Source organism: Anastrepha obliqua, chromosome 6 (assembly GCF_027943255.1).
Source record: "Anastrepha obliqua isolate idAnaObli1 chromosome 6, idAnaObli1_1.0, whole genome shotgun sequence".
Classification (NCBI taxonomy): Eukaryota; Metazoa; Arthropoda; class Insecta; order Diptera; family Tephritidae; genus Anastrepha; species Anastrepha obliqua.
This window is the reverse complement of record NC_072897.1, coordinates 59,078,127-59,092,042: the sequence shown is the minus strand read 5'-3', so window position 1 is coordinate 59,092,042 and position 13,916 is coordinate 59,078,127.

Below are 13,916 nucleotides of genomic sequence, written 5' to 3'. Positions count from 1 at the left end.
TGCACTCAAGCGACTTTAACCCAATTAATAACAAGCGGGAGCTTTAAGAGGGATTGGGGACAGAAAATTTTAGAAATCTTAGGGTATATCATGTTGGTCTCCTTGCCGCGGGGATGAGGCTTAAGTGGTGGTTTGACCCCCATATCATGGGGACTAACCCAACACGAACTAAGAGGGAAGCTTCATATGAGGATTGGCTAGCCATCCATCCGCTTTACGGCAAAATTGGTGGCCATCCAATCACCACATGAAGATCACCGTACCGACGAAGATCCCCTGTCAATCCTAAACTCCCATCATTCCATCATTTCCTCTCCACCAATACCTATACCACCAATACCTATACCACCAATACCGGGACTAGCCCTGGTAAAGGTGGTAAAACTGAGTCTGAAACGACTGATACCTCCGCAGTATCAGAGCCTGCACGGCATGGCTACAAGGAGAGACGTTCTGCCTTCAGGCTACTGGAGCGCCTAAAAACGATTCCAGAGGGGGAGTGGTCTGTCAAACAGAAGCACTCTTCTAGCTGGGCGACAAGGGTAACGGAGGAGTCCCCTCGGGGTTCTGAACCGAACCCAAAACGTCAGTTGTCGGACGACCCACCCATCAACCCCAGCATGTTGAAGAAGTCCCGAAACACCAAGACTTCTCCAGCTACATACAGCGAAGCTGTCAGAGGCCAACAGCTATGGGCGGTGGTTGACAAAAGCAACCCTGACGGCACTATTTCGCCTGACAACTGGAAGAAAGTGGAAGCCAGGCTCTCAAGCGTTTTCTTCCAAATTCTGAAGGAGAATCCTGGTCTAGCTCCTTTCTGTCGCGATAGTCGATGGCATCAGAGCCACGTGAAGCTTATCGCCTGTGCCGATCAGAGATCAACTGATCTTTATAAAATAGCCATATCAAGGATCGGCGAAGTATGGCCTGGGTCTAAACTCGAGGTAATTTCAAGGGATGACAATCCCAGTTTACCAAGAGCTAGGGCCTGATCACCAACGGAGCCATCAGGCCCTCAGAGGATCCTTGAAATGCTTCGGGTATGTAATCCGGAGCTTACTACATCGTCGTGGAAGGTCACAAAGCTGGACGATCCCAAAGGTGAGTACCGAAGCGCTACTTTCGTAGTCTGCAAGGACTCGGTGGACGCACTGGCGCGATCTGACGGTGTAGTAAGCTATGGGTTTTTGTCCATCACACTGAGGGTCTATAATAAGGACAAGACGTCTGATTGAAAGGACCCGGTTGGAGCTGAGATAGCCCCCACGGCGGAATCTGGCTCCGGTCCTAATACTGCTACAGTGCTACGAAAGGCATCTGCTGACGGCAGTATCTCTTCCTTGTTAGATAGAGTACTTGATACTACTCTCACTGATGAGGAGGAGTTACTGGTGTCAGACTCAGATGATCTCAACAAAACGGTGGTGGAGAGGAAGCCCAGTAACCATGATGTTACGGGTTCTTCAAATTAATCTTCACCACTGAAAGGTTGCGTCCGCCAACCTCATAATCCACCTGGCCAAAGGTGGACATCATATTGTCCTGATTCAAGAACCATGGGTATCACATGGACTTGTGTGCGGACTAAGGACTCAAAAATATAAACTGATGTATGCTCGCAACAAAGGTAATCCTAGAGCGTGCGTACTGATATGAAAAGGGATAAATGCTTTCATGCTCTCCAATTACAGCGACACCGATCAATTGACCATTAGCGTGGAGTCGGGAAATGAACGGATGACCATGAGGAGCTACCGAGATTAGTATTCAAAGATCTGGTAGCGCAGGCGCAGAAGCTTGGCGCTAAGCTAATTATTGGCGCGGATGTAAATGCGCATCACGAGATATGAGGCAGTAGTGATACTAATGCTAGAGGTGAGTGTCTCTTTGATTATCTGATAGGTACTAAACTACAGATTTGCAATAAAGGTAATAAACCTACTTTTGTCATTAGTAATAGACAGGAAGTGTTAGACGCTACTTTTGCTTTTGACTCCGTTATTAACAGAATTAGGAACTGGAAAGTTTTGGAAGAACATTCCTTCTCTGACCATAGATATATCTCTTTCGAGGTTAGTAAAAATCTACCGAAACCTAAGCCTGGTAGAAATATCAGGAAAACAGACTGGGAAAAGTATGTAGATTGTATCGGGGTTACCCTAGGAACCTGTCCATCAGTGGTACCGCAAAGCATGGAAGGACTAGAAAATTTGGTTCACAAGATTACCTACAACATGAATGCTGCCTTAGCAATTACTGCAGCACTCACTGATCTTGGGGTAGAACCGGGCTTGGTAGGCTTCATTGGCAAAATGCCAAATAGCAGAATAATTGAAGCGGAATTAGGAGAATCGGTGCTCAGGAGATTGGTAAGTAGAGGTACACCGCAAGGTGGAGTCCTCTCACCGTCTCTATGGAACGCAGTTGTAAATAAACTTCTGTTAATACTGGAATCGGTGGGCTGTAAGGTGATAGCTTACGCCGATGATGTTGTCATTGCTGTCTCTGGTAAATTTGTATCTACATTAAGAGACCTAATACAAAATGCTCTAGACATACTTTCTAGGTGGGCAGAAAAGTGTGGTCTAGGAGTCAACCCAGACAAAACACAACTCATATTGTTCACTAGGAAACACAAAATCCCTCAACTAAGTCCAATTATGCTCAAGGGGGAAGCTCTTGTGATTTCGGCAGAAACCAAGTACTTGGAACTAATCATAGATAGGAAACTGACTTGGAAGTCAAACATCTTAGAAAGAGTCAGGAAAGCGAACCTAGCTTTTTATGCCTGTAAGAGACTTTAGGTAAGACCTGGGGAATTAAACCTAAGGTTGCTCATTGGCTTTGCACTGCTGTCGTCAGACCCATTCTTCTATATGGAAATGTTGTCTGAGGGTGTGCTATGCTGAAAAAAACCTATTCTAATTTATTGAATAAGGTGCAGAGATCAGCGGAATTAGCAATATGTGGCGTCATGAAAACTACGCCATCCGTGGCTTTGGATATCATACTACATCTGCACCCCTAGATCTGTTCTGCAAATACTCAGCGGCCTGCTCCGCTTTAAGGCTCAAAGCGAGCTCACAATGGAAGACTGTCACACATGGACATTCAACCATGTTAGACTCCTACACGGATATACCTAGTGACTGTGATTATTACCCTCCCAATCTCTGCTTCAAAAGGAATTTCCTAATGAAAATCCCTTCTACACTGGAATGGTTTGAAGAAGATCCAACACCCAACATACCCGTTAAGATCTACATGGACGGGTCTAAAATGGACAACGGTGTAGGATCAGGGTTATTTTGCGAAGAGCCAGACATAAGTAATTTTCGCAACTTGTAAGCTTCTCATTAAGGACGCATTAATCAGGTCTGCAAATCAAAGATGGACTAGCGTTAACACCTGTGAAATTGCTAGGCAAACAAGGCCTAGGCTAAATTTACGTCTGTCCAAGAGTATTATAAAACTGAATAGACTTCAAATCAGGGCCTTAGTAGGGGCCCTCACAGGACATTGTCTCATAGGAAATCATGCAAAGAGATTAGGCGTTTACACGCATGATTTCTGTCGTAGCTGCAGAAATGAGGAGGAGTTGGAAACAATTCAACACCTTTTTTTGCACATACCCAGCTCTAGCCAGAAGCAGGAACCGACTTGTAAAATCCTACTTCTTAACGAATATAGATAATCTATACATTTTAGGTATCAACAACCTTTTACGCTTTGTCAAAAGCTCAGGATGGTTTAATATGGAGAGGGAAATGTAGCTCAGCCCCCGCGGTTCACAATGCGGCTGCCAAACATAACCTAACCTAACCTAGGGTGTATTTCAGAATCAAATTTTGTATCCATTCAATTCTTGTGATACCAAATTGGTGGTAAGGTCTCCAAATAAATGAGTTTGGAATATACTAAATCGAACAAATGCAGTAAACAGTAAATTCATTGTGTAAGGGTCTCAGAAGCTTGAACGGTTACGTCTAATTAAGCCCAAGATCGAATATGATTTTGAGATAATATAATTGATATGACTTGAGAACTCATCCACAGATTGGAAGATATTATTAGAGATATGATACGACGCACATACCGGTATTTGGATAATCTAGGCGGTCAAAAGTCAATTTTGTAAAATGCATTAATTGGTTTTAATAATGAATAAAATAGAAAGATAACACAATAGAGTATTCACTCCACCCCCTCTCTTGCTTTTTCGTCGCGTGAGCTACCGCCGTATTGGCAGTCAAAAGTTCATTGCTTATCACACTACACATATCTCGCTCGGCGTTCGGCAATCAACAAATCTTCAAAAAAGTAAATTTAACTTATTTAAAGTTATATGTCTCGTTTTAGTGATGGAAATTGAAGCTTCAGGTATGTTTTTTCCAAATTTAATAAATATTTTATAGATTTTGTTCATTGATAACGTAATTTATTGAATTCCGTATAAGGAGAAATAGTGCATTTTTTACACATATTTTTTTTATTTGTTAAGCTGAAAGTTATACTTCCAAGTCCGTCCAAGCTTGAATTTTTTTTCAGATTGTGTACATATGCTTTGAGATGTAGAATAAAGTAGAATTAGCCGCAGAAAACCGCAGATTAATTAATTGTGGAATTTCAAAAGTTTCATGGAACAGTTTTTTTTAAAAGCGTTTTCTATACTTGTTATTTTTTGGTTTGTTTAAGGTTCTCAAGGCACTTCAGGGGTTCGAATTGTGACTCGAAAATACCTATTCGACCGCATGCAAGCTCAGAATTTACCAAATTTGGACGAAAAATTAAACTCTATACAACAGGAGCTTTTGTCAAGTGAAAAATACTCTGACGAACAGATATCAGCTCTTAAGCACAATTTTTCACATTTTAAATCTCAAATCAAGAAAAAGTGGCTACAAGTACATAAATAGGAAGATGTTTTCCTATCAAAGTACAAGTCTTGGTTGGAAGGAGGTTTCGAATTAACTGTTGCAGCAATACCGAAACGATGTGGCCGTCCTCAGAAACATTTCAGTGACTCAGGTGAAAGATCTAAAAGACGCAAAACTGCAGAACTCAGATCTACAGTAAAGGACAAAAACTTGATTATGCATGCTGCTTCAGTAGATACGTGCGACAGAATAGAAAAAGGCATTTTCAAACACTAGGAAAAAAGAAATCCACTCTTTATCACCAATGCAAGCATTGAAAATGATGATTGATGCTGATCTAACAAGTGCTCAGTACGAAGTTATAAGGAACACATGTAAAAAAAAATTTCCCTGCTACACACTTATTCAAAAAGCAAATAATGAATTGTATCCGCCTACTGAATTTATCAGAATTACATGCACTAGTGCCGAATGTGATTTACAGCCCTTGGTCGATGTTACAGTGAAACGCTTATTAACTTATTTGGAAGTAGTTCTTTCAGCCCTTAAAGAACAAGAAAGATTGTCCGTGAAACTTATTTGTAAATGGGGATGCGAAGGCTCACAGCAGTCACAGTTTAAACAAACACAAGAAAGTGATACTGATTGTAATTCAAATATCTTCCAAACCTGTTTTGTACCATTAAGGTTAGTCTGTGGAAAAAGTGATAAAGTCGTTTGGGAAAATCCTACTTCAGCTCGTTTTTGTCGTCCTTTGAGGTTCCGGTTTGTGAAAGAAAGTGTGGACATAACTAAAGAGGAAATTGACTTCGTAACTGAATCTTTGAAATCGCTGTCAGCTACGGATTTAGAATTAAATAGTTTCACCTTTAAAGTCAGTCACGTGTTCGTCATGACAATGGTAGATGACAAAGTGTTCAACGCTGCTTCTGGCACAACTTCTACCAATAAGTGCTATATTTGTGGCGCTACATCCAAAGATTTTAATCAGCTGCATTTAAAGCACGATATTAACCACGAATGCCTTGAGTTTGGTTTAACTGTTTTGCACGCCAGGATAAGACTCTTTGAGAGTATTCTCCATCTTGCCTACAAGTTGCCTGTTCGAAAATACAGAGAAAGAAAGACAGAAGCGGAAAAAACACTCGAGAAAGACAGGAAACTTGAAATCCAACGGAGACTCCGTAAAGAGACTGGCTTGCTTGTTGACATGCCAAAAGCTAACTTTGGAAACACGAATGATGGTAACACAAGCAGGAGATTTTTCGAAGATCCAAAGTTAGCTACTGAAATTCCCGGAATCAACTATGATCTCATTTATCGGTTAAAAGTCATATTGGAGACAATTTCATGCGGACATGAAGTGGACTCGGAGAAGTATGATAAATATGCATTTGACACAGCTCAGTTGTACATTGAATTATACCCATGGCACCCGATGACACCGCCAATGCACAAAATACTCGTAATTGTGCATGGTGCATTAATCATAAAAAATGCATAGGTGCCTATTGGTCAACTTTCGGAGGAAGCTGCAGAAGCAAGGAATAAACATTTTAGAACTTACCGCCAAGACTTCGCAAGAAAATTTTCCCGAGAAAACTGCAATAGAGACATTTTTAATCGACTTTTTTTAAGTTCAGACCCTTTATTTAGCAGCACTAGAAATGTGAAAAGAGGAAAATTAAAATCATATTTACCGGAAACGTTAAGTTTACTCATTCCGGCCCAACCTAACGAATCTGATTCATCAGATAACACAGTGCGACATCAAAAATCAAACCGCACCGGACCTTTTTTTTCTGAATATATACCTATTCAATAGCAAAACCCTCGCTGGGTTTTTAAAAGTTAGCTCGATTTTTTTTTTATTGCGTTTTGAAGTTTTCTATTTTCATGAGATTTTGGAGTTTTACCTGTACGCTAAATTTGACTTATAAATCGACCTTTGTTTGATTTAATCGATTTATTTTGTCATAGCTTGATGCAGAAATTTCGTACATGTACAAATAAACTTATTTTGAGAAGAACCTATATCTCAATACGCAATTTTGAATACCAAAATTTCGAAAAATTTTATGTTTTTACCATTTTTTACTGTAATTATGAAAATAATTTTATACGTAACCACCCGTTATACACATTTTCAGATTTTTCTATTTTTGCTAGTATTTTTTCCAGATACGGTTTTCCAATGAATATTGGATGTAACAAAATGTGATCGTGAGTAGTGAAAAGCAAGATTGGTCTCACAAGACTTTTAGCCTGTTAAGTACATAGAAAAGTGGCTAGCACACATTCCAAAATAAAAAGTATAAAGAAGGTTGTAGTCTGTCTTATCAGGAAATGTTTGTTTTAGAGCGCTACCATCAAACTGCGATGCCATTTGAGTCAAGATACCGAGGAAAACGAGCTCCAGGTGCCATACTAGCCGAAATATGTTGGTGGAGTAAACATATTTTTCAATACGACCAGGAAGAAAATGAAGGAAAATGGAGTAACCAGGAGGAAAAAGAATATGAGGTAGAAGAAGAAGAGACAGGCATGGAATTCTTTACTGATGAATCTGATTACTCTGATAATGATGATGTTGAAATTCAATCAGTGTCGAAAAGAGCTCGTCTCTAAGGTTTTAGTACGTAAAAATTCTTTATTTTAATAAAAAAAAAAAAAAAAAATTATAAGAATTCAAGTCTATATTCTTTTTACTTAATCTATTTAATATTTTTACCTACAGAGTTTTTAGATATTTAAAAAAAATTTAAAGCAGAGTATAAAAAAATTATTTTTATGAAGAAAAATCTTGTTAAAAATTTATTTTTTTAGAAAATAACAAACTTAAAGTTCAGTTTTATGTTTTTATCTTATAAATGACTTTTTTAGTACATTTTGCAACATTTTTGCTAGAAGAAATAGTGAGAAATTTTAATTATTTTCATAATTACAGTAAAAAATGGTAAAAACATAAAATTTTTCGAAATTTTGGTATTCAAAATTGCGTATTGAGATATAGGTTCTTCTCAAAATAAGTTTATTTGTACATGTACGAAATTTCTGCATCAAGCTATGACAAAATAAATCGATTAAATCAAATAAAGGTCGATTTATAAGTCAAATTTAGCGTACAGGTAAAACTCCAAAATCTCATGAAAATAGAGAACTTCAAAACGCAATAAAAAAAAAATCGAGCTAACTTTTAAAAACCCAGCGAGGGTTTTGCTATTGAATAGGTATATTTTCAGAAAAAAAAGGTCCGGTGTGGTTTGATTTTGATGACCCCAAAATTGTCGCACAGTGTAATGAAAATTTGTAATTTTTTCCTTTAATTTGTTTCATTTTGCTTTAGTTTTTATTGACGTAAGATTATTGATTGAATTAAATATTTTTTTTTTGGTTCAAATAATGTATTATATTTTATTTGACACTTTCTGTGAAACTTGTCATTTGATAATAAATAATTAAAACATTAATAATGATGTCTATTTTATATTATTTAACCTATAAATACCCAAAAAAAAATTCATTTTCTATTTATTCTAGTACAAAATGGTTGTATCTTTAAAGATACCACGGTCATTAAAGGGTGAATAATATAATACTTCAATAAAAAAAGTCGATTGTCTAAATGATGATGAATAAAAGTATTTAAGACTATAAAAAACGTTGAAATAGTTTTGGCCGCCTAGATTATCAAAATACCGGTATGTGCGACGATTTTAGAATATCACGACACTTAGGGTAAGTGGATTGATAACATTTTTTAACATTTAAAGAGATACATGAATAAATCCACAGGAAACGAGTTCATAAAGGTCAGCCTCGAGCCTAAGCACATTCTCAGGGTTTCTTATTGAGGCAACAGTTTTTAAGTCATCTGCATATAATAAGTGCCTGGCAGATGAAACGTGTCTACTAATATCATTTACATATAAGACGAATAGTAGGAGGCCCAGAATACTACCTTGAGGTACCTCAGAAGTAGCAATGAAAGGGGCAGAAGATTCCCTCTCAATTACCAAAAGATAATTTCTTCCAACTCCTTTTAACCAGGAAAGGAAAATTGAGTGAAAACCAAGAGAGCCCTATGAGAAAATTCTATGTGGCACAGTGTCAAAGGCCTTGGAAAAAACAGTGTAGATACATTAAACTTGAAGTCCACACGAAAATGATTCACATACAATATTCACTGAAAACGGATATGTAGGAAACAGTTGACCTACCAGTTACAAAACCATGCTCGTTGGAAGAAATTAGACGTTTGGTAGCAAAGTATAACTTTTCTTTAATAATAGCTTCGAATAAGTTGGAAGTAGTGGACAGCTTGGAGATTCGTCTATAGCTCCGCACATCATTCTTATTGTCATTTTCAAAGATTGGAGTAACTGTTGTTACTTTTCAATCATAAATGAAAATTTCGGCTGCAAGTGATTTATTAAAAATAATTTTTAGTGGAGTTGCTAAGATTGGACACTTCTTAAAGAGAAGTACCGAAAGACCGTTCACACCGGTCTGGGATGAGGGCTTCAAAGAGAGAGATCAAAATTTCTAAAATTGTGGGATGGAAAATGAGCATATTGGGAGCAACATAAGAGTGACCATTGTCTCGGACAAAATTTTATTGAAAGAACTGGGTAAATAAACTCTGAAGAAGAGAGCTCGCTGCTTTATCATCCAGACAAACAGCAGTTGGTACGCTCGCGCATGTCGTGCTGGTTTTATGAAGTGCCAAAATGCTTTCGCACATGAAATATTAATATTAATATTAAAGATCTGTCAGAAGTGTGGCTGAAACATAATTCGCTTATTATCAAAATGTTTTTTAAGTAGTTTAATGAATTTTTGTGATTAGTTTTATTTATCTAAGGAGATTGTATAGTATCTAGAGCAGCACCACCCAAGCAGGAACGCAGAATGCAGCTTATCGCTTTGCGTTAGGTCGCCATCATTGTCAAGTTAAAAAACGGCGCTAAAATTTTTAGATGTATACACGGTAGCCTCGGAAGCTACTACTCTTTCGCCCAATTACTGATATACACCAGAGCTAACACATCGGAGAGCGAACTCACATCACCCCGTTAAAGTTGGAGGTGTAAAGCCATAGCGAACTATCCAGGGACTCCCAGTGCACCCCGGTGCATACAGGTCATGGTGTTTACAAAAACAGTCGCACCTAACATGGTGAACAGACACTGACCAACACACCACCCAATATGGGAATAGGCATATGCTGGATTTTGTCACCTCACTTTTTAGCTAACTCTTACAATGTCGCTGAAGTGGGGGATATCTTGACTAGGGTCCGCGGGGTCGTCGTACCTGTCACCTCCTTGAGGGAGATGCCCTTGCAGAACGGGCATCGGAAATGCCAACCTGATCACTTCCGTCGTAGTGCAAACAATCATTAACAATCAACCTGGTTTTTCAGTGAGCATCGTGGACTGGATCGTCTCTTCGTAAATCCAACTAAATCCAATTTCAACATACTACACCGCATTGACTTCCTTATCGGATCAGGACTATTTTTTGAACTTCTTTGCGCTGGACAGATACAGTTGTCGTCCACATTTCCAGTTCTTCAAAAACTCTTCTTTGGTGGGTGATTTCAGGTAGTGGTCAACAGTCTTCTGAGCTTTCATCATTTGTGGTCAATTGAAGGTCGTCTAGAGCATTCCCGACTCAGCAACTTCTGGCTTACCTCGTTTTATTTTGCTGGCGACGACACAGGTCCTCTTCCGTTGCCACTTATAAGAACGCTTGTGGGAGACCGCGAGGCACACAACCGTGAAATCTTCCTAGCGGAATTCATTACATTATTCTTAACATTTTTTTTGGAGGAGCATGTTATATTTATAAACATTTTATACCTTAAAACGTGGTATTAAATTAAAATTCTGTCTAATAAATTATTAGCTTGAGAACTTGGATGAGTGGTAAAGCGGTTGCTTTGTCTCTGACTGATATTGAGAAGAAGAAAGTCTATAGAAAGCTCTAAGAGGAGCTTTACGACGACATAGACATAGTGCAATGAATAAAGATCCAGCAGCTTTTTTGGCTGGATCATGTCGTCCGAATGGATACAACGCTCTAGCTCTGACAGTATTCGATACGGTACAAGCTGGTGGTAGCAGAGGAAGAGGAGGGCCTCTTCTACTTTGGAAGGATGAGGAGGATAAGGACTTGACTTTACTTGGTGTTTCCGACGGGTGCCGGTTGAGAAAGCACCAATACTGCGATACTAGAATGGCGAATTTTGTTTTTTTTTTCAAAAATTATTTATTTATTCATTAATATCTATATTGTCCCCTACAAAGTAATACCCATGAGATATTATTCACTTATGCCAACAATCTTCCAATCTTCGAAGCACTTCAAAAAATCTTTTTTTTATCTTGTTCAGCTCCTCCTTCGATGCCGTCTTTATCTCATCATGGACCTCTTCAGTTTCGGGAACAAGAAAAAGTCACAGCGGGCCAGATCTGGAAAATACGGTGGCTGTGGTATCATTAGTGTGTGTCCAAAAAGTGGAGCGGGATACTCTGTGGCAAAAACTCATGATGCACAACGCCCCTGCAATCGAAGAAAACTGCAAACAAAACTTCTACATTCGACCGAACTGGGCACGCTTTTTTCGGTCTTGGTTCGTGCGGCAGCTTCCATTGAGGTGATTGAGCTTTGGTTTCCACGACAAAACCATAAACCCACGATTGGTCACCAGTTACGACGCTCAGGAGCAAATTTGCGTCGTCGCGGACAGAGTCCAACATCTCATTAGCAATGTTCATGCGATGCTGCGCTTAGTCAAAATTGAGCAGTTTTGGTACGAATTTCGCGGCTCCCCGTCTCATGCCCAAATCATTGAAAAAATCCAATGGCACGAGCCAATCGATGTGTCTAGGTCCTCAGCAATTTCTCTCACGGTGATTTGACGATTGGCCAATACCATTTTCTTCACTTCATCAATTTTTTCGTCTGGTGTTGAAGTGCTCGGGCGTCCGGCATGTTTTTCGTCGTTCACATTTTCTCGACCTTCTGAGAACATTTTGTACCACCGATAAACGTTGCTTTGGTCCAAAGTAGCTTCTCCGTATGACACAGTCAACATTCGGAAGCATCCGCACACTTAATTTCGTTTTTCACACAAAATTTGATACAGGTTCTTTGATCCATCTTTTTGAATAGGTAAAAATCGAAGACGAGCCGAAACACGTGCAAGCAAAGCAGCTGTCAACAATTAACTGAACAATAAAAATGGCCGAACTCGTCGTCATGAGTGAGAGACATTAATACCAACATATCGCCACAAAAAAATCGAAATTCGAATATACGTAACCTGCGAAAATTCAAAATTCGCGATACTTTCTGAATACACCTCGTACTCGCGAGCGAAATGGAGCAAGTATTCGGCAGATGTGCCGATGATGCCGAAATAGATAAAAGAGCGGTGAGAGAACATGAGAAAGACTTGTCTCACTAACATGGTGGCAATATCGATAGAACACCCCCAATAAAGGACGGTGGATTTATAAACTGGATCCTGAGTTAAGCATCAACCGTAGTTTTGTTGATACAACCTATCACACGACACCGTTCTTTTCTGGTTCCGAATGAGGTGTTTTTTAGCAAGCAGTATGAATCGTGCATGTCGTCTTTGTGACGGTATATATGAAGATTCCCTCTTCGATAATAAAAAAAACACTTTTGTTTTAAAGTAAATTTCTAGCTGCATACTTATTTTGAGCGCTTTTTATTAATTGGAAAATTCCTTACATACAGATGTATGGGATGTTAATAAAAGAAGTATCTAGTATGAGAGAATACAAAAGGATAGCTTCGAAATTTTCAATGGTATACAATTTCGAAGACGTAACCTTTTTACAACCTAATGACGGTTTTTGTTGAATCTTATTAATGATTGCTTCTGCGCGCACTTGACACACAGCACCTAAAGCAAAAACTATGATATTTGTTGCGACTATCCCCAGACATGTTTACATACTAATATATATGTACATATATGTATGCAAGGTGATCGGTGGCAGCGTTAAAAATTTAAAGAAAGAAATTTAAAAAAATATTACTGATAAATAAAGCAACCGCTCTCTTGTGGACGGACAAACCCGGATTATCCGACAAACTTGTAGCAAGGAGCTCAATATTTTCATTTGTTCTCGATGTACGGCTGGGTCCCGCCGTGGGCGGTTTGCCGAACTTATTGCACGGAACCTTCGCGCACATGAACGCACAGCGACATCTCGACTATACATTGTGGCTAAATAATATGCAAAATAATACCAACCCCAAAGGAAGAAGTCTGGATTGGTTATATCGAGGAATATTGTTGACCATGCTAAATCGCCAAAACGGGATGCTACGCGCGCAAGAAACGCTTCTTTTACAATATCCATTGTGACCTGTGCTGTGGGCGCGCTTGCACCGTCTTGTTGAAACCACATATTCACCAAATTCCGCATGTTGCACTTAGTATGGCAACATGTATATGACTTTTACTAAAATTCGCTGTAGGGTCCATTTGGTGAGATCCAATTGCGTGACCGTCGTCTGGTTTATTTTCTCAGTGACATGTACACTCACGGTGGTGGCCGCGTCTTGCAAGGTCTCATGTGGTTCCAATCTGTTCGAGTCGAGCAGCTCAACACCGTAAAGTTTGCCCAGTTGGTGCGACATGATTAGGAAATCAATGCCGATATTCACGTTGCACCGACACCACCCACCGATGATTGGACAAACAAATTTGCACAATTATTCCACGCTCTTGAGGAGTATAGAGCTGCTTGTTTGTTTGTATACGGCAGCAGTCTAGTTCCTAGGTGTCAAATATGATTAAAGTACGTCGCCATTTGCAAAAAGTATAACATCTAATTAATTCTTCACCACTTCTTTTGTAACACCTTCTACTACACTCAAACGTTTTAATGTATGTAAAATTTAAGATCATACGCTACCGATACTGGAATATGATTTAATTGCCTGGAACCTACAATACCAAATTGGCACAGATCTAGCTCTATTCTATTCAAA